The sequence below is a fragment of the Cupressus sempervirens genome, chromosome 2, assembly GCF_028749045.1.
Source record: "Cupressus sempervirens isolate cs-2001-9-10 chromosome 2, ASM2874904v1, whole genome shotgun sequence".
Lineage (NCBI taxonomy): Eukaryota > Viridiplantae > Streptophyta > Pinopsida > Cupressales > Cupressaceae > Cupressus > Cupressus sempervirens.
Genome location: NC_143119.1, coordinates 745,982,358 through 745,987,854, shown reverse-complemented (window position 1 = coordinate 745,987,854; position 5,497 = coordinate 745,982,358). Strand labels below are relative to the sequence as shown.

The following is a 5,497-nucleotide window of genomic DNA, read 5'->3' as shown; positions in this document are numbered from 1 at the left end:
TGTCTTTTTCTTTTCGTAATGAACTGAATGTTTATATACAATCTAACTTCTTTTCAAGATTTTATCTAATTAGTTTTTTTATCTATATACATTCAAGACTACATCTTATTTTTACATATATTCTTTTTGTTACATTCTTGAATTAAGATAAATTTTTATTAAGAAAAGCAACAATTAATGGCTGCTGACCCGAACACAAGTAAAAGAATATTAGCAGTGTCTAGTAATGAAAGTTGAACTAAGATAGTTCTTAGATAAAATATTATTGATATAAATTTTTGCTAAGATCTATTTGCTTTGAGCATTGCATGAAATCTTGATAAGGAGTATTTGATTAAGAGCTTTGATAGTTGTTAGAAAGTTCTCTTAAGTATAGCTTATCATCTCTTTCTTTCATGCTTAGCCACCTACTAAGGAGAATTCTAAAGAAGAAGATGATGCTGCATTTAGTTGGGACTCCATGATATTACATATTTTGAGATGTGAGCCACCTTCTAATGGTATTACACAAATTGTTATAATATTTTGTAGACTTTATCCTTTATTTTAATTCTTCCTAAACTTTGAAGATATGTCTTCCTACAACCACTAATATATATATAGTACAGTACACAAATTATTGTTACAAACATAATAATTTCTAGCTGATTTCAATTAAAATGAGTGTTTATTTAGCCATCACAAACCTTAAATCTTACCAAGAAAAATTCAGAAAACAAAACAAACTCCCTTTTTAGTAAGATTTAGGTTCTTAGATATCCTCTAAATATGCTCAAGAAGAGTTTGGAGGGTAAACAAATTCCCTCCTTGATAATATTTAAGTTTCAACACATCCTCTAAATCTGTTCAAGGAGACTCTTCACAATCTAAGAGCTCTTTATAATGGCTGTGTACAGCACATGTAATTGTATCAGGTTATTCATACATTTTGCGGAACCATTATAAATCTTATGTTGTTATATTCATCTTCTTTATTTGTGCTTCATTCCGTTTCTTTACTCAATTTAATAAGAAAAGTTAGAAAAAAAAACTTACTCCTTAATATAATATGATTTAAGTTTCTACATCTACCATTTATTCAAAAAAGAGTTCAAACAAAAAAACTTACTCCATCCTTAATATAATAAGTTTTTAAACATTCTTTAAATCTACTCAAGTAGAATTGGGAAAAAAAAACTTACTTCCTTCTTAATATAATAAGATTAAATCTGCTGAAAAAAGAGTTCAAAGTAAAAACAAACACTAGATCCTAAATAAGATTTAAGTTCTGAATATACCCACAAACTCTCTCAATTTCTGAAGACTGAATGCATCGATAATGGATGAACTGAGCAACTTACCAAGAGCTCAGACATTATCAGAGAGTGGGATCGAAAAAGTTCCTCTCCAATATGTGAGACCTAATCTTGAATCCTCCAAACCACACAACACCCATGTTCCAGTTATTGATTTGCTTGGCTTGGGAGCCTCACATTTAGAACAAGAAATCATTGCAGAAATCTCAAAAGCTGCAAAAGACTGGGGTTTCTTTCAGATCATCAATAATGGAGTCTCAAACTCTCTGATCTCTCGAATACAAAAGTGGGCAAAGCTTTTTTCAATCTTCCCATTGAAGAAAAGGAATTGTATAGAAATGAACAAGATGGAAGCCCTATTCACTATGGAAGCAAATTAGGATACACCCAAGATGCTAAATTGGACTGGGGGGATTACTATTACAACGTTATCTTGCCTCCCCACAGAAGAAACATCTCTTATTTCACGTAGACAGTTTACGTCTCTTCAAACATCATTTTTTGTGGAGGTTTATATTAATTCTTATATGTAATAAATTCTTATGGGTATATAATTCTTGTTATTTGCAGGGAAGTTATGGATGACTATTCAAGGGAGATATACAAATTGTGGGAAGTTTTGATGAAGGTGCTGAGCAGAGGGCTGGGATTGGAAGATGAAAATACATTGAACGAGGTAGTTGGTGGAGAAAAGAAAGAAATCCACATCAGAATGAATTATTATCCACCTTGTCCTCAGCCAGAATTGGTACTTGGAATTTCTCCACACTCTGATCCCCACGTTCTCACATTTCTTCTGCATGATGAAACCCCAGGGCTGCAAATTAGAAAGGATGGAAATTGGATTGATGTTCAAAGTATTCCAGGTGTCCTCATTGTTAACGTTGCTGATGCACTTGAGGTAAACAAATGTACATGTATTTTTCTTTTAAAGTAAAACCAGTAGATTATATGGATATGGGCTTATTTCTAACTTTTTATTTTGTCTGAGAATTATTATTAGATCCAAGGATATTAGATCACGAAGAGTAAAAGGATTAATTTGGTTGGTTGACAGTGTAGTTAAGAAGCAATTCGTTAGTTTATATAGATATTGGTTTATGTTGAAGATGTTAAATCATAAGAATACAATGGTTATTTGGTTAAAATTATATGTAATATGTAATTTATTAGATTATATAGATATTGGTTTATGTTGAAGATGTCAAATCATAAGAATATAATGGTTATTTGGTTGAAATTGCATGTGATAAGCAATTCATTAGGTTATATAGATATAGGTTTATCTTGAAGATATCAAATCATAAGAATACAATTGGTTGAAATTACAGATAATAATAAGCAATTCATTAGATTATATCGATATTAGTTTATGTTGAAGATATTGAATTGTAAGAATACAAACAAGTCATAAGCAATAGGATATACAAGAGCATAGAGCATTGAGTTTACTTCACAAGGATAGAGCAAGGATGTCATGGATTCTCTTTGGTTTTTCATACGATGAAGTAATTATTTCACCTCTTTCAGCAGTGATTGACAAAGATCATCCTTCTATTTATGAAAGTTCACCTTGGAAATGTGAGAAATAATAAATTTCAATCACCAATAACCCTAAAAATCACTTGCACAACCCTAAAAAATCAATTTTACCACCCTAAAATTGCTCGGCAACAACTATTACCGAGTGACAGTTTTTGCTTGGTAGCCAAAGAAACCAAGTGGCAAGAGTGTTTACCGAGTGAGCTCGATAAATGAAGAGAAAATAACTCGGTAGCCAAAGGATATCGAGTGAGCTTGGTAAAGGAGAAACTCGGTAGCCACATGATACCGAGTGAGCTCGATAGAAGAGCAACTCGGTAGCCATAGGAGAGTGGAACTCGGTAGAAGAAGGCACCGAGTGAACTCGATAGCCACTGCAGAGAATGACTTCTACCAAAGACAATAGACAATACTGAGTGCAGACTTATGACGTGAATATTTTTACCATTAAAACCAGAGACTCAAAGCTTGAAATACTCAACAATAAACTTATCAAATGCAATAAACAAAGGGAAAAGTAATGGATTCAAGTATGCTTGTTTGCTTTACTATTCAACTTGATTAAACCATTACAAAATTTGGGAGCATTCGGCTTCAACCAGAAAACCCTAAAATAACCCTAAACTTCAAACTGAAAAAATTTCAAACTTATAGCTCTAATGGCTGCATACTACAATGCCTAGAGTAATCACTGCTTCAACAGGTCAAAACAAACAAATAATAAACTTACAGAATGACCAGAGAAGAAACACTTGCAACTGCAGGCATGAAAGGAACTTCCTTTTCTCTGACGACTGGATCTGCTAATCACTTCTCTTCAACTTCTCTCTGGTCTGCAACTCTTCACCTTTACTCTCTGTCTCTCTAGATCTCTGAATCTATGAATGAATGACAGAACATTCCTTTTTGTCTTTGGCAAAATATTTTCCCCCTCATTTTCTATTTCAAAATCTCACCTACCAAAATAAATGTTTATGACTGTTGGCAAGTCGTCAAGGATGGTAAGTAAGCGTTTGGCTCCAAAGAAAAATGATCAACTGCATTAAATATTCCAACAAGAAAGAGTAAATGCAGAAGTTTTTTAGCAAAAGACTGGATAGAAAGGGCCATGTTGAAGAGCTACAACAGAACTAAGCTCCATTATTGTTCCCCATGCTAACTGTAAATGTGTACAAAATAAGACAAAGTAAATAAGAGTCAGTTGCAGAATAAAGGTGGAAAATCTTTTGGAACTCTGAAGAGCTCTTTTCTTGTATGGTGATGTTTTGTTGGATTGTGGGCTCCCGGTTATCCCTTGTCACAACTTATTAGTAAAGGCATTTTAAAATTATATATGTCACTTTTATCTATGTACTCATTTTGGTTTTGGTCATTTATTATTTAAGTTTGATTATTATGAAATCACGTGATTACAAACTTATCAAACTTGAAATATTAAATATAAAATTTAGTATTTAAATGATTAAATATTAGTTTATATTGTTTGATATTATATATTATTATTTAAAATTATTTAATATATTCATGTAATATTCAAGTTTGAATTGTTCTCTACAATAATCAATATCAATATATAATTATTTAATGTGTTGAAAATAAAATAAAGAATTATACTTATATATTTATTTTATTATTTGTTTCAATGTCATTTATTTCATTAGAGTACAATGTTCTTGTAATTTTTTTGTGTGACAACAACGTTTTATAATTTTGTTGTGTGATAATTTGGCAAGGTATTTATCACTATCATACATTCCAAATATATAATACATAACTATACATCAAACAAATTTTTAAACTAAAAGGTCTTACATATAAAAAGAGTGAATTTATACCAAGGGGTCATGAGTCTATCATTGACCCACTAACTTGTTCTTTAACAAGGTAAAGTTCAAACACAAAATCCTGATCAACTACACTACCAAAAAGACATAATTTTCAAGATTTGGAAAATCTAAAAAATAAACTTAATCTATGGGCATTAGGTATCATTCTTCAAGGAGGCTTCCTCCATATTTTATGCATCAAAAATCATTTTCCCTCCATTTTGTAACATTTCAAGTTATCTAAGTAGAAAAATGTATATAATTTTTTTAAAAATTTGGTGTACATATGTGACATCCCATTGATCTCACTTAAAAAATCTAAAAAATCTAGAAATAATATATCTAACTATTTGCTAAAAATTAAGAATGAAATCATAAGTACAAAGTTTAGGTGGTCCAAGTTGAAAAACAATATTTTTGTTTTCCATTTTCCTCAAAAAAAAATGTGACACAAGTGTGAAATTTTAGCTATTTTGAGTCAATACTAAGGAGAAATTTTATTTAGGCCATATACTATCATCCTAATTAGCATAGATTTTTCATATTAATTTCACCAATTACATTTAACTATTTTTCTATATAGATTTTTCTCAAAATATATATAGTATTGTAATAAAAGTATTAAATTCAGTATTAAAATTTTTATGTTTTGTTATTAATTTTTATACAGATTTTTTTCAAAACTATACAATATTGTAATTAAAGTATTAAATTGAATATTTAAATTTTTATTTCTAATTAGTATAAAAACTATGAGGACAAGTACATGCACTAGGTGACACTTGCTCATCTTTTTAAAACATATTCTCTAGTTTAATTATACCTTTCATTAAA

At 30.2% G+C, this 5,497-nt stretch overlaps 1 pseudogene across 1 annotated transcript; it reads left to right on the top strand.

Moving 5' to 3' along the window:
- The first annotated feature begins 1,306 nt into the window (after nt 1-1,306).
- Nucleotides 1,307-3,971, top strand: LOC149575548 (leucoanthocyanidin dioxygenase-like; annotated as a pseudogene). The gene is made up of 5 exons (XR_016359689.1): nt 1,307-1,763; nt 1,866-2,196; nt 2,358-2,391; nt 2,727-2,876; nt 3,901-3,971. The product of XR_016359689.1 is annotated as a leucoanthocyanidin dioxygenase-like (transcript).
- The last annotated feature ends 1,526 nt before the right edge of the window (nt 3,972-5,497 follow it).